Genomic DNA, 15,219 nt, shown 5'->3' on the forward strand with positions numbered 1-15,219 from the left:
CGGCACTGCCTCAATTTGGAGGCATATCTCTGGACAGAGCTCCTGGGGACGCTCTTTACTAAGCAGGTGGGAGCTGCCCAGGCCTTTCTTTAAAATAAAATGGGGTGGTATTTCCCATGGATGCTGTGCTCCTCATGTGCCACCCCACAGGTTATGTTCCAAACACACTGTCCCTGGAAAATCATTTGGACAGAAAAGGAAAATCAAAACTACTGCTCCTGAGGAAACATAAGAATTTGCAGCATATGCAGAAACTCATTTTAGTGCTGAAATGCCGCAGAGGGAACAAAGCTGAAGATCAGTGCCGGTCATGTCAAAGTCTCAGCACCTGACATCACACAGCCCTTTGCTGATTGCTCCCTCAGCCACCGGTGGTCTGAACGTCCTCTGAGCAAAAGGCCAGATGGCTCGATCCAAGCAGCTCAAAGGGGCTCTAACAATGATGATTAGGATGCCCACATGTGCAGCAGCCTCTTCAGCTGCATGGGCTCTGGCTCCTTTGGGTGAGCTTATGCTGTAGAGAAAACAGCAGGAGCAACTGCTGTCTACCCCATGTTGCAAAATCACATGTGCACGAGGCAGGAATATTTCTCAAAGGCCAACAGAGAAAGGCTTGGCTGGGAGCCTGTGGGTGTTGAACCAAGGCAGCCCTGCAGGCACAGAGTGGTCTGGTAGGTAAGGAGACAGCCCTGTAGGACAGGAGCGTGATGGCAGCTGTCAGACCAGCTGTGCTTCACCTGCATACCTTGCTGCCTGCAGCACAAGGCACCCAGCCATGGCTGTATTGACTTCTGGGAGGTAAGGCCAGAGTCACCTCCTGAAGCCAGGGGAGATCCCAGATCAACAGGGTTGGAAGTCATTTGAACCTCACGAGATCCCCTAGACCAAATCCCCTGCTACAGCAGGTTCCCTAGTGTAGGTTTCTCCACAGAAGATAATCGCTCTTCTTCTCTGTTTCCGGTAACAAGGATATCAATAAATATTATTAACCAACAGAAGCTGTGTAACCCAGTGAAACAGGACCTAATCTTTCCTGAATCCGAATTCAGCATTCAGATTTCTGTACTTCACCAGTCTCTGGGTGTCTGTTGTTTCCTGCATTTGGCGGAGCCTTGCAGCCGGAGCTCCAGGCTGGTGCCTTCCAGTGCCAAGCAGTGCAACTACAATGGGGGGCAAGTGGGAAGCCAGTCATCATGGTAACACTGGAGCACTTCTGACATCCTCCTCTCCAGATCCTCCTCTCAGGCATGTTAAACTTGACTCTGTGCTTATCTCAGGTCACTGTGCTTAGCGAAGGCCTTTACCAAAACAGTGTTGGAAATGTCAGTGAAGCAGCTCCTCAAACTGTTTGTATCCTGTTCCCCTTCTGCAATCTGGTCAGCCTCCACATGTGAGGCTTTGCTGCTGCTGCTCAGAGAATCACCAATGTGGGTTCCTCTGTAGGCAAACCAGTCAAAGCCCCTTGCATTATGCATCTATCCAGTGCACCCTCAATAATTTTGCACATGACAATAAACTTCCAATCTCTACTTTTTGCATTTCAGGTAAACAACTAAACTGAATACTCATTAACAACCAAGAAATAAATCCGGACAAGCACTTGAACTGCACACTCACAGGTGAGCACTCACCACAGTGTGAATGCAGACTGTGTGCACAACTGAGACAAATGTAGTTTGCAGCCCTGGAAGGAGGATGCTCTCCACTGGTTCCCATCATTTATTGCTCAATTTCCCTCAAGTGAGACAACGGAGAGAAAATCAGCTCTGTACGCAGAAACCAGGAGCTGTCTATTAATGTGCTTGATTTTCACTAACCTGAAAATCATGCTTATCTTGTTCAAGTTTTTATGCAGGTCTTACTTCATATTTTTGAAATAAATCTTTCTATGAAGTCACAAAAAACCTGTGATTTTTTGTCAGAAGTACTTTTCTAAACAAAACAGTGATGACGTATTTCCAGTTCTTCTCCAGTCAGTTCACACATGGCCTAGTGCATCCCCTCCAGTGGTGCACTCCCCATGTGAGACAGAAATGCGATGAGAAATGTCATTAAGTGTCATTGTGTTGTTATAAACTGTGAGGTCTGGAGGCTGCCACGTGGAAGCACCTCTGATTGGGAGTGAGACACTGAAGGAAGCTCTCATTTTGAAGGGCTTTTATCCAGTTACAGTGGGCTCATAGTTTCTCTGATGATGAAAATATAATTGAGGAAGGTGCTCCTGTCAGCAAGACTGATGCTAAAGTGCTCCCAAGCTTGGAAAGTGTTTTATTGTTTTTCTGTTGTTATTGTAGCTTTAAAAGACAAGAACGGGAGAGATGGCCAGGAATTCTTTTTGTTGAGTTTGAACTTGTTCTTGGTTGTGGCTGAGGCTCCTTCTTAACAGTTCGGGTTTAGTTCTAACAATGAAACTTTTAAATAATAGACATTGTTCAAACCATTCACAGTGCAGGCTGAGTTCAACTCCCTGGGAAGCCGTCTGTGCAAAATCATGTGTGAAGGAATACTAAAAGTAAGTTTGCTTTTCCAGGCAGAATGTACTGCATAAAGCAGTCTTTAAAGCAGCCCATGCCTATGAGATCACACAAGTCATCTCAGCCTCATGCAGAAAGCACACAGTGAGGGCACGGGGCAGTCTGACCTCTACGCCTTTGGAAATTGAAAGGATTCACTGAACTTCTCCTCCAGAGAAAAGAGAGCTGTTGTTCCTTTTAAAGACCTATTTTATTTCTGAACCACAACACATCAGACCACGACCCAGCATCTGCCTTAAGATATCAAAAATAGTTTTCTTTTCAATGCTGTGTGAAATTTCAGGTTTTCCTTTTCTCATTCTAAGTGTGTAAATGCAGCACTGGCTGCTGACTGCCCGTGCTATGCTAACTTGTTTCAGAGATAATAGAGGTTTCTTCCATGAACACTGAATCTTATTTGCTGACTATTTCCAGTGGAGCACTCAGGAATATTTCTTTTAGTTTTCTTAAAAAGATAATCAAGAATATACAGATGTGCTCACAGTCTAAGTTGAGTTTGTCTCTATACTGACATCTTAATGCCCTTTTTTCCTGAAATCATGTTTCTTTTGACACCTGTCTGAGAACTGATCAGGGATGAGGGGAAGTCAGAGTTGCACCATGGTGATGCCACAGTTTTCCCTCACATTAACGCTGCACGGGAGAGTTGGTGGAGACAACTGCGGGGTGCTGAGCTGGGAGGAGGAGGAGGGGGAAACGGCACCTGCTGAGCCTTCTGTGCGCCGGCTGTGCTGTGCTGGGGCTGCATGGACTGCAGGCACTGGCTGCTGCCTGCCTGCACGGGCTGCTGGGGGAGCATGGAGCTGAGCCCAGGCAGTGCCCCATCAGAGCAGCCAGCCCATCCCTGTGGGATCGGATGAACCTTTACTGCTTTGCAGTCTCTATGGGCTGAAAACAATCCTGATATAAATAATTTATATGAGAATGTTGTGGAGACAGATTTTCAGTTGTTTTCATTCATTCTCAAAACATGAAATGGTAAATGAGATAGATTTGCTCATCTACACAACACTGCTCTCCTTCACTCTCAAGCCCAGACCAGAGAGGCAGGATGACCTTCTAAGAATCACTGTGGCCCCCCAGGACCAGCAGAGGGAATCCCTCCCAGTGCTGCCTTCTTTTATCACAACCAGAGCAATGTAATCACCGAGGTCTGCTCCTCAATCTGCATGTGGTGCTCATCTCAGTCAAAGAATGTCTGTGGAAGGTTGGCTTTGATTTTTTGTGTGGATTGCATCAATGTCAGGTTGGACTCCAGACTCAGTGGGATCATTTTTCATTGCGCTCCTTCCTCTGCAAATCTTCCAAAAATGTTGGTTTCTGCTGAGCTAGAGGAAGGAAGGAGTTCAGGCCTCCTTTACTTTGAACTAATTCTGAATTATTCTTCCATGAAAGTGGGTGATGAAATAAAACCTTCAGTATATGCAAAAACAAAACAAACAAAGCAACAAATGCTTCACTGTCTTTGCATCCTCTAGTTGTATATAGCTGCATCTTGAGAAAGATGAAAGGAACCCAGTGCCTGAATACCACAGTAAACACAGCAAACATTCCCTTCAGTTTGAAAATAAATTCCAAACTCATGGGAGCGGAGCATTTTTCTCAGCACGTTCCTAATTTATCGAGAGCACTAAAATCAATAAAACTATTTCTCTTCAACTTGGAAGCAGACCCAGAGCTCATGAGCATTTGTCTAATTTTAAATAAAAAAGCAAGATCACTTTTCACGTGCTTAGTTTACCCAGAAAATACTGTGTTAGCTCGATTCAATACATCTTTAGGACACCGAAGCAGTCTTCAATGTGTCTGTTTTCTAGTGGAGAAAAATGGAAATTCTTTGATCAAGAAAAAAGACCAAAGTTGCAAAAACTGACCAATAAAACCATTCCAACGTAAATCACATCATTGGATGCACTGGTAACATACATGTAAAAATCTGGGAAAGCACCATGTGAGGATCACTTTTAGGTAACATTTGTGTAATTCATAGGATGAGTTTTGCATGTATCAGCTTTCTATAAGTATTCAGTTAATTCAGGTATTCATGAGGCTTCCTACTGAAGCACGGAATTTTAAGTTAATATTGCAGGGTATTTTTGAGACAGGATATTCAGAACTGAAAATCTCAAATATTTGTATCTGGGAATGGGTCCTGAAAGTCCTATATAGATTGAAACAAAAACAAATTGAAGACTGGTACATGTTTCTTTCATAAAGACACATAGTGAAATCATAGAAATAGGACTCCTCTATTCCAGACAAGACTGATTCTGTAAGGGCATAAGTTATTCAAGCCAGAGAAATATCAAGAAGAAGAATGCTAGCAGCATTTAACCAGCAGTATATAACCAGAAATCCGAGAGCAAGGAATATGGAAGTAAAGATGTGCAATATAAAGGTCTCCATCAGACTAACTCATTTAAAAATCTCACATTATTATACTTGATCTACATTCATAGAAATAGAAGGTGTCTTAGGACACATTGTTCCTGTAAGTTTTTTGTGTATCATCTTTGCATCATTCTGAGAAGTCTGTTCCCAGGCCTGCCTACTTATTTGCTTTGCTCGTTCTTCACTCTGGAATAGATGTAACCCTAATTGAAGTCTTCGGTCACCCTCTCCTAAACCTGAAGCAAATGAAGAATAGAAATATTTATTTTCTTTCAAGCTGTTGGTTCTTATACAGCATTTTGAACTCAGCGTCACAAAGAAACACAAGTATTTCATCAGGCAGTTGTTTTTTAGAACTGCCCTTGGCCTACACTGTCTGCGGTCAAGTGAGCTTCACATTCATCATTCACAGCACACAGTCATTGGTTTTCCTGGTACTTTGCAAGTGCATGGGGAGACACTGTTCCTGATCTGAGTTCGCAGCCTAATGAAAGACAAAATAACAGAGACACTTGTGGCATTCAGAGTACAGGATTGAATTATGGGAGAATAACACACATCACATTCAAAAGTGTTTTCCTGGCAATGTCTGTTCAGAGGAGAATGTGAAAATTTGCTTTCACTGAATCTGAGAAGAAGAGGAAATACCATAATATATTTTCTGCAGATGAAAATGATTTTACAGTGGTTTGTAGATTTTGTGTAATTAATCTGGAAATGGGTTTAGAGTTACAGTATGTCCAGTCTGGCAAATTATGGGGCTCAGCCCTCACATGAGCCAGAATTCTTGCCTCCCCAGTGCTATAGGCTCTGTTTAGGGTTCCCACTTTGTTGTGAGAAGACCTACTGAAATTTTTGTCTCTGATCTCATTCATAAGAAGCTTCTGACAGTGGGGTAGAACTGCCTGCACAGGCTAACCATGGTGTTGCCTTATTTGGCAAGGCTACAGGCAACAGATGAGTTCAAAAGAATTCAGGCAGGCAAACTCTTTGATCCCAAACCTTTCCCTCACAACAAGGGAACCCCTCATGCCAATGGGAGACCTGCTGTGCCTATCAGAGACATTTCACTGCCTTCATCTTCACATGGAGTCAATAGAAGCCAAAACTGGAGCACAGGACTTCACCACCTCTTGTAAAAGTCTCATTTTGTTATGACCCTCAGTAAATTTCTCATCTACTTCCCTCCCTTCCGTCTACTCGGCCACATCTGTATGTACCCTCTATGATCTTGGTTTGCTTTCACTGCTCCTCTGCCATTCCCCCTTTGCTCCTCACATTTGTCTGGTTCATTATTTTGCATCAAAATTACATGCATTAATCCCTCTTATTCTAAATATAATCCTATAACTGATCCTATTTGCCTTTCCTATCATAATTCATACTTCCACCAGCTGGAAAATTACTTTACAAGCAATACAGACTGACTTTCATCTGTTTTATACCAATGACCAAACACTTGCAAACTTTGTCCCAGCTGTTCCCAGTTAGTTTGATTCCCCAAAAACACAGCACAGTGGAGAGCGATGGATTCCTCTCACAAAAGCCCACTGAGTAATCAGCTCATCAGCATAAGGAATGAATGGGCAATTGATTCCCTGCCAGCCCATCTCTTCCATGTATTTCTCAACTAATAATCAAGCTTGGCACTGTTTATGCCATCAGCTATTTACATCTCCCTATTTCCGTACTCACCTCTGCACTCTGTCATTGCCTGAATGTGTTTAGATCCAGCTACTGCCTTGAATTTTCATCTTACAACTGTCTACCTGAGCAAGTTGATTCCCATTTGCCCTATGGTCTCTGCTCAACTTTCACACTTCGATTTTTTATAATGCCTACACTAACCAAGTCCTAAATGTACTGTTAGTAACTCCATTAGCCACAGAAACTGCTCATATGAAAATCTCTGAAAAACTCCCCTTGGAATCCACACTTAATCTCCTATCCATCTTCTGTTATATCGACTGTGAATCTAAAAGCCAAATAAGTAAATTAACTTCTGTTTTTCAAAAATAAAAAACAAAGCAACAACAAAGAATTAACATAGGATCCACTGTCTGAAATATGGCTGGTGCTTTCTATTTCTGATTTCAGCTAGATCTGTTATTCCAAAATGAATCTGATGAAACTGACAGTTATGAGGGAAAAGTTGGGCTCATATGTCTGTTTCCCAAGTCAGAAGGAAAATAATTCTGCTTTAGAAGAAGAATTAACAGGTGCCTCCCATCATTTGCTTATTGAAGCACTTACTAAATCTCAGCAGTATTTGACAGTATAAATGGTTACTCCAGTGTGCTAACAGGAGACCAGGGGCTATTTCCTTTGTCCCTTTCAGTTTCAACATCCATCTGCTCCTCGTGCCTACAAGATCCCCTGGCACTGGGCAAAGCCCATCGCAGTTAAACTGTGCCAGGTGCTTTGGGCAGGACCTGAGGAAACTGGGAATTCCTGTGTTTTGGAAGAAGTACAAGAGAATGACCAGCATGGTTTTTTGGTGGACTTGACAATAACTGGGCCTGACAGCAAGGGATTCCATCTGTACAAGCTTCAGTCCGTGACAGCCTGGTAGGTCACATTAGATTCACAGAACAAGAAAGTCAACACATACATGTCTGACATTTTCAGTAGGATGAAGGGCTAACATCTTTTTTATAACTAAAGATACAAACTGTTTCTGAAACTGTCTACTGCTACTGCTTGTGGACAGTCACTGCAATTTTCACTTTAAAACAGTTGTTGTGAGTAACTTCCTTGCTGAACCAGATGGCACAATACTTGCATCATTTCATTCAACAATGCGGTGATTTATTCATTCATTTTTTAAGCTATCAAGCCCAGGAAAAAAATACCTCAGTGCTTTAGCTCCTGTGTTTTTGTTTCACTGCTCTATATGCAAACCTATGGAGCAATATGATGTGAGTTGCTCTCAGGCCACTGATTCCTTCCAGCTCCATATGTGTTGTGCCAAGAATGTTAAAACTGCTGAAAGGTGTATGTTATGGTAGTAAGGGGCACTGGATAAATGTTTCTCTTCTCACACTCATTAATTAGGCTAATATTGTATCTAAAGAAATCATATGTAGTATTTAAAGAAACAACAAAAGAAAACTATAAAACTGATTTTGGCATGAAAGGATGCACATCCTGAGACCATTCTTAACAAAGTGCAGTTTGTAGCACACTGCAGGACTGAAGATGCAGCAGACCCTCATAGGCAAAGCTATGTGTAATGGTCACTGCTGGAAGGGCAGCAGGAGAAAAGGAAGATGAAGACATTACTGGACAAGAACAGGCTGTTACTTGGTGAGACACAAGGAAGTTGCATTGAGTGGAAGTGGTAGTGGGTGTGTGTGTCAGTACAAAATCATACAGCCCATCTTGTGCCAGACACCAGCGCTGCTAAGTGCAGCATCTGAGTGCTTTCTACTTCAGTGTTTATAAAACCAAATAATGTGATCTACCAAGGAATAGCAGAGAACTTACAGCCACAGGCCTTCTGTGGAAGGCTGGAAATTTGCTTTTGACCATCTGCTTCTGGGCTTTAGGGAGGTGCAGACAAGGTAATCAAATGACAGAAAGACAAAGCTTGGCTTTGGGCACATACCCAAACTTTCACAATATTCCTGGGTAAATTAAAGGGAAAATACACTCCTAAGGTAAGGGCTTGTGAACTGTTCTGCACCCAAAATTACTTTCTCAGAGAGGAGTCCAACCCTGCAAACATAGTGCAGAATTAAAATGCTTAAACAACCATTACATCAGAGATGTGAATATGCTCCTGTAATTATATAGCTGTTTGTTCATTAAAGGAGAAATTTAATGCAATTAAAATATTTACAATCCTGCACACTAAAATCCAAAACAAAATTAGTTTGTACCAGAGATGCAGGCTGTGTTGCCTCCCCTCCAAACTGGCCTTTAGATACCAGAGCTTACATTGGAGAACTTTCCATCTTCAGATGATGTAACCCAGAGTTAAGAACTGAGCTGGTGACTGAAGGGTCCCTAATAATCTTTAAGATATCAGATTCGTGCCAGGCATGCCGTGTAAAGTTCTTGGGATCAGAAACCAAAGGAGAAAGGACCCTGGGACAGCCACACAGAAGGGTCACTGGAGCTGCACTGCTTGCTGTGTCTGTGTTCTTTCAGACTGGCACATGGCTATGTGGGATGGGAAGACATGCTGCTCAAACTCTTGCCCTTTTGCGCGCTCCCTGAGGGCTGGATCTCTGAGATTAAACATTTTCACTTCTCTCTTCAAATGAAAACGTAACAGAACAGCCCAAAGGCCATCCCTACCAAGAGTGCAAAGTGCAGACACAGAGAGGCACAGAACCACAGCAGACAGATGTGAATGCAAGCTGCAAGCAGCACATTTCAGATCCAGCTGCAAGGAGAATAGAGAAGCACTGCAAGAGCACGCTCCTCTCCCATACAGAAAGCTCACTGCTATATTGGACCTGAATTTACATGCCATTTCACTGCACCTCAGCCTTCTCCTTGCCTGTTGTTACCAGCTTGCCTGTGTCACTCACTACTGCGGGGGAGGTGGGGGGGGGGGGGGGGGGGGTGGTACACCCTTGTGGACTTTCCTTTTCTTATTGAGGTACCTGTAGAAGACTTTCTTGTTCTTCTCATCAAGTTTAGTTCAAGGTGGGCCTTGGCTTTCCTGACTACATCCCTACACAAGCATCCTCATACTCCTCCTACAGGACCTGTCCCAGTTTTTACTGCCTGTGCATTTTCTTCTTGTTCTCCAGTTTGACAAGCAGGTCCCAGTACAGCTATGCTGGTCTCTTACCTTCCTTTCCTGACTTGCTATACTTGGGGATGGAGAGGTCTTGTGCTCTGAGGAAAGCATCTGTAAAGCTTTCTCTCATTCTTCAGCCATCAGAAATCATCCAGTGAGTGCAAGTAATGAGGATGACATGGTGCATGTAGAAAATGTAATTGGCAGATCTGAGGGGACAGAGAAATGTGAATGAACCTTCAGTACTTTCCAGCAAGAGTGGCTTGGTATAAGATCTGCTCTTAGCCAAAGAATGCAGGGCAAGCTGAGGAAAAGCTGGAACGACAGCTTGGACAGTTATAGTATTTAACTTTATTCTAACACTCATTACTCATGGAAAACTTAAATGAATAGCACACTGAAGGCTGCACTTGACTTAGATGAAGTGGATGTAACTAAAGCATCTCAGCTACATCATTCAGACTGAATGTATGGTAACAGGAAATCAATTAATCTCCACCAATATTTGTTCTTTTTAGTGTGAAACTGCTTTAATGAACTCATTGTGAGTGGTCAGTCACCACTCACTCTGGAAGAGCCTCACACATTTGATAAAGCACCGTACTTTTAAAATTCATGTTGGAAAAGTGACAAATGTTGAAGATGAATTGCTTGGCATATGTGATCAGCTAATGAAATATCTTCCTCATCCCTATTATTTAATTCATTTTCTGCTGTTTTTCCCAATTAGGCAGTAGTCTTCTGCCTTTGGCTCTGAGTCCAGAAGCAAGCCTGCCATTATCACTTGTCAACATTTAATTTGTATGCAAAAAACTGCTTTAGTGGAGGTGGCAGTCACCTAATTTTTACCTGGTACTTTCTGTAGTCATTAAAGTGTTTGAAATGAATAAAAGCCACCAGCAGCCCAGGGTAGGTCCTTCACTGCAAACAAAATGGGGTAAGGGAGCCCATTGCTTGATGGATCAGCTACAAAGGTGTGTAAGGGAGTCCCTGTCAGCTGCATGAGGCACACCTACACTGCTCCAGGCAGAAGTCAGTGTATAGAAGGGAGAACTGAAATGCATGGAGTCTCTAATAAGATAATAATTAAAAAGAAAAAAACAACCAAGCAACCAAACAAAAGAAAGAAAACCACTGAAAAACTGAAAAACACCACAATCTTGGGCCCACGTCACTGTCTGAAGCTTCATACCAGCTGGAACATTTGCAGCCAGATAAGCAAAGGGAAGCTCCGTGATTGCACTTGTTTGCTTTGGTGTCAATTTTCTCAGTTTTGCACACCACTGAATTTTTTGACTGCACACAGGCAGGTTTTGGTACATAAGGAGAAGGTAAGTGTAGCTTCTGCTTGTTGCAACACAGCCCACGATAGAACAGATGTGAAAGAGATTAGAAGGGGGAAGAGTGGATGAGCCTGTGCTCCTGCCTTGCAAACAGAAGGTGCCAGCAAAGCCCCACTGCTCTGCTGGGCAACAGGGCTGCCAGATGTACCCACACCAGTGGTTGTCTGGCTGACACACCCCAGGGTTGGTAGGAGGGTCATCGGTAATGTAGAGAGCAGAGAAGAGGGGATTACTTTGGAGCAGATGTTTACACCTTTCCATCTTACCTCTTCTCATTGCTTTCATTTGCATCACCTGCAGGAGCTGCCTCATCCCCACTGGAGCCAGTTTCACCACTGGGGATGATTATAGGGCTCTTATCAAGTACATGCAAACCACTTCTCCAAAGCAGGCATAGAGAGTGCTGATGACACCCTGATGAGAGACAAGGAGTATGGGTCATGACTATTGTCTGTGGGCAGCTCTGGCTGCACCTTCCTGAAGAAGGAGCAGAGGTTACCCACAAGTACTAACTGGAGGCGAGAGCTACAACAGATAAAACCTGGAATGCCTCACCTGGTAATCAGGTGGCTTTTCTAAGCAGGAGGTCAGGTGTTGCATGATTATGGTGATGGATGTAAGAGTGCTGCACAGCACCCCAGCTCAGGGAGCAGCAGCATGACAGAAGCTCATTTACGTCCTCTCAGTCATAGAGCTTTGTTGTTGTTGTTATTGTTGTTGTTGGTGGTGGTTTATTTCCCCCTCAGAAAAAATGTAGTAATCCAAGCTTGCCTTGACAAAGTCCTTCAGCCTTATCTTCCACACGTTATCACTGTTTGGAGGTCTGTGCTGGGAGAACAATGTCCTGAACTACTTAGCAGCAGGGAGGCACCCACTGGCTCTCACCTGGCCTGCCCCAGAGGAGGACTTGTTTCCTGGTGTTTCTCATTTAGAGCCAAGGGAAGAGATCTGAGTCCCTCAGGCAAGAGATGGCTATAAGAGATGGGAGGCGCTGCAGCAAGACAGGACAAAGTGCACTAAGCTTCCCAACAGCGAACTTAGTGGTGGCAGAAGTCACCAGTGTAGGAGAACTTTGAGGAAAAGTCAGTGCCCTGTTTTCCAGCAGTGGCTGTTCTGAGGACATCCCCACGTGTTTTTTCCTCTCTTCATGCAAGTGACAGGAAAGGAAATAGGTAGTCAAACACCTTATGAAGATAGCCTAAGATTGGGAGAAAAAGATGATTAATATATATATACATATATATAATAAATGTTAATTAAAATATTAATAAGGAAAGACTTCAGTCATTCATGTATAAATGAAAAGATAGTACTGTGGGCATGACATGGGAGCAAAGCAGAGCTCTGACCCCCAGCATGTACCTCAGACACATCCTTCTCTGAGCACCCAGCAGCAATCTTTGCAATTTGTGTGGCCATAATTATATTCTCAGTATCTCTCCTTAAGCTGTCTTTGACAAGTCATTTATATTTTGCCTGCTTCCATGAGCTTTTATAGAAAAAAATGTTGGCAGGCAGCTCTCTGCTATCCTGCCTGTCTCTTGTCTGTCTGATGACTGATTTTCAGTGGGAGTCAGTTTTGATACTTGAAAGGATCCAGACTGTTATTACTGCACCTGTGAGTGGTGCGATGGAGGTGTCTGACAAACGCAGACGGGTATTTGAGTGAAGGGTTCAAAGGCTGAGGGAAGTTCTGGATCATGTGTAAACCACTGTCCAGTGGCTTGTGTCTCTGCATCAGACAGATAATGGAGCAAAGGCAGCACCAGAGGAGCACAATCAAGTGAAGGGAAAACAGCACAAACTGAATATTTCAAACAAGCCAGGAGAAATAGTAAATTCTCTGAGAACTGAAAAATACAACACACGATGGGACAAAAAGAACTGATCCTGATGTATGTATCTAGGCAAAAACCTCTCCAACGGGGAAAGAGTGTGCCCCTGATCTGCACTAGTATCAAGACTTTGGGCAGACAAAATTGGGTGGATACTACAGAAAAGGGAAAAAAATCACACCTGGTCCAATAAACAGTCCGAAGCCAATGTGAGGGCTGTTGGCAGCTTGATGTGTGCTCAGCCTGGGCTTAAGATGAAGTTTGTAGGTGGGTAAACAGAACCACCCTCAGCTGAGGACCAGGCACTGGTGAGAGTTTAGAGATGAGCTCTGCCAGGACAAACACCACGCATGGAGCCGGGCAGTGTCAGCTGGTTACAGGGCATGCCCACGTTGCACTGCTCAGGGCCCAGTTCCAGCTCAGAGCATCGTGAGCAACATGTGCAGATCTTGCACAGGACAGCTGTTTTTTCTGGAAAACACACAAAGGTTACGCAGTTTGCACCCTCAGCCGTGGCCCCTCCTGTATCTCATTGCTTATGTCAAGCACACAGCTGGGCTGATACAGCACTCACATTATTGCTCACAAACTGCTGAGGGGAAGGCACGTCAGATGTGAGGCAGTGCTGTGCCCTCAGCAGCCAACAGCTGTGAGCCATGAAGGAACTCACCTCTTGTAGCCAGGTGGGCAAACACATTTCAGGGAGCCGGGGGAAGGAGAACAGCCATGTCTTGAGGCACTGAATGCACAGGGAAATGCCACTCATATGTGCAAGGAGTCATCATCACAGTGAGGCACTGTGCTTCCTCACCACAAAACCAGTCCTGAAGCCTGACTCTGCTGTGACAGTGGTGGTGCATGGTGTGATCCTGGCATTGAGTGGGCAGAGCAGTGAGTGGGGATGGCACTGTGCAGGAGCGACCCACGGAGCTGTGCCCTACAGCAGAGCTGTGCAGGCAGTGCTCTGCAGGTTGGGGAGAGGTCTGTCTTGGCCTTTTTGTCATCAGTCCCAAGCAGGTACTTCCTTTGCTGGGCTTGTTACAGCAGGTGCATTATTTCTGGGGGTAACTACTCATTGTCATGTTCTAGTACATCTTGTCAATTGACTTAATTGATTTATCAACTAACTTAGTTGATTCAGGTGAGGGTTGGCCTCTTCTCCCACATAACTAGCAACAGGACAAGAGGGGCTGGCCTCAAGTTGCACCAGGGCAGGTTCAGGTTGGATGTCAGGAAAAAAATATTCTCTGAATGAGTGGCACTGGAATAGACTGCCACGGTGATGGAGTTACCTTGCCTGGAGGCAACATGTAGTGCATCACTAATGGACATAGTTCGGTGGGGAAATATTGGTGGTGGATGGATGTTTGGGCTGGATGATCTTGGAGGTCTTTTCCAGCCTTGGTGGTTCCATGATTCTATGATTTTAACTTTTTAATTTTTTTTTTTCTCACAGTTGGATTTGTTTACCAGTTTTATCACTGCAAGCTGTTTCCAGGGTGCTCATGGATCACACATGCAGCCATCCCACCCAATCCTCCCAAACTGTCCCAAATCCACCCTGCTCCAGAACCATAAAGCAGAACAGGATTCCCTTAAACTGTTCCATGTTTTGATCTGCAGAAGTCTTTCGGGCTGCTCATAACATCTTTCCACTGTTCTTCAAACAAAGAGAAGAAAATTTTCCTAAGATCAGGAAGTCCATAAGAGTTAAACAGCCTTGCAGAAGAGACACATCATCCCATCCTAACACAGAGACAAATGCTGTCAGAGCCTTCATTAGCACTCTGCTTTGTTTTTCACTAATCAAGTCAGTGTGAATGATGCTGCTCATGACTGTGCTTGATTGTATTAGTGTTACAGATTGAACAGTCCATTTTTTAATCTGCAGAAAGCAGCAGCATTATTGCTGAACTATATTTAGAGATTTTATAGATAGCATGCTCTGTTCTCTTACTGCTTCCTTGTAATAGGATATTACATGTAGAGCCCCAGGGAAAAGGAAATGTGCCCTACACAGGTGGCTGCGAGGTAATTTTGCATGATGAGCATGTACATTTCTGAGTCATCAGTCATTTCACATCTTCCTGTCTGACCAAAGACCATGATGGTTCCATACAAAAACACTGTCACCTCGGATGTTGGTACAGATCCTGCACAGTGGTGGGGGTTGAGGCAGAGCCTGGCAGATGCTAAAGCCCAGAACCCTCTTCTGGAGATTGATAAAGCCAGGTCAATAACGCAAAGGAGAAGGGAAATTTTATGATTTCTGGTGTAACTTCTAATAGTTTTATTAAACTGGAGGCAGTTTCAATGTCAGAAGGACGGAAGATTCTATATGCTCTCAACTCCTACATCCCCCA

At 43.9% G+C, this 15,219-nt stretch overlaps 1 long non-coding RNA gene across 1 annotated transcript; it reads left to right on the plus strand.

Moving 5' to 3' along the window:
- Nucleotides 1-2,799, plus strand: LOC146759236 (uncharacterized). Its single transcript, XR_014932240.1, has 3 exons — nucleotides 1-66; nucleotides 1,545-1,619; nucleotides 2,531-2,799. It is a non-coding gene; the product is annotated as an uncharacterized LOC146759236 (long non-coding RNA).
- Nucleotides 2,800-15,219: the final 12,420 nt, after the last annotated feature.

Source organism: Coturnix japonica, chromosome 10, assembly GCF_054131305.1.
Source record: "Coturnix japonica strain WE chromosome 10, WE-NBRP24, whole genome shotgun sequence".
Classification (NCBI taxonomy): Eukaryota; Metazoa; Chordata; class Aves; order Galliformes; family Phasianidae; genus Coturnix; species Coturnix japonica.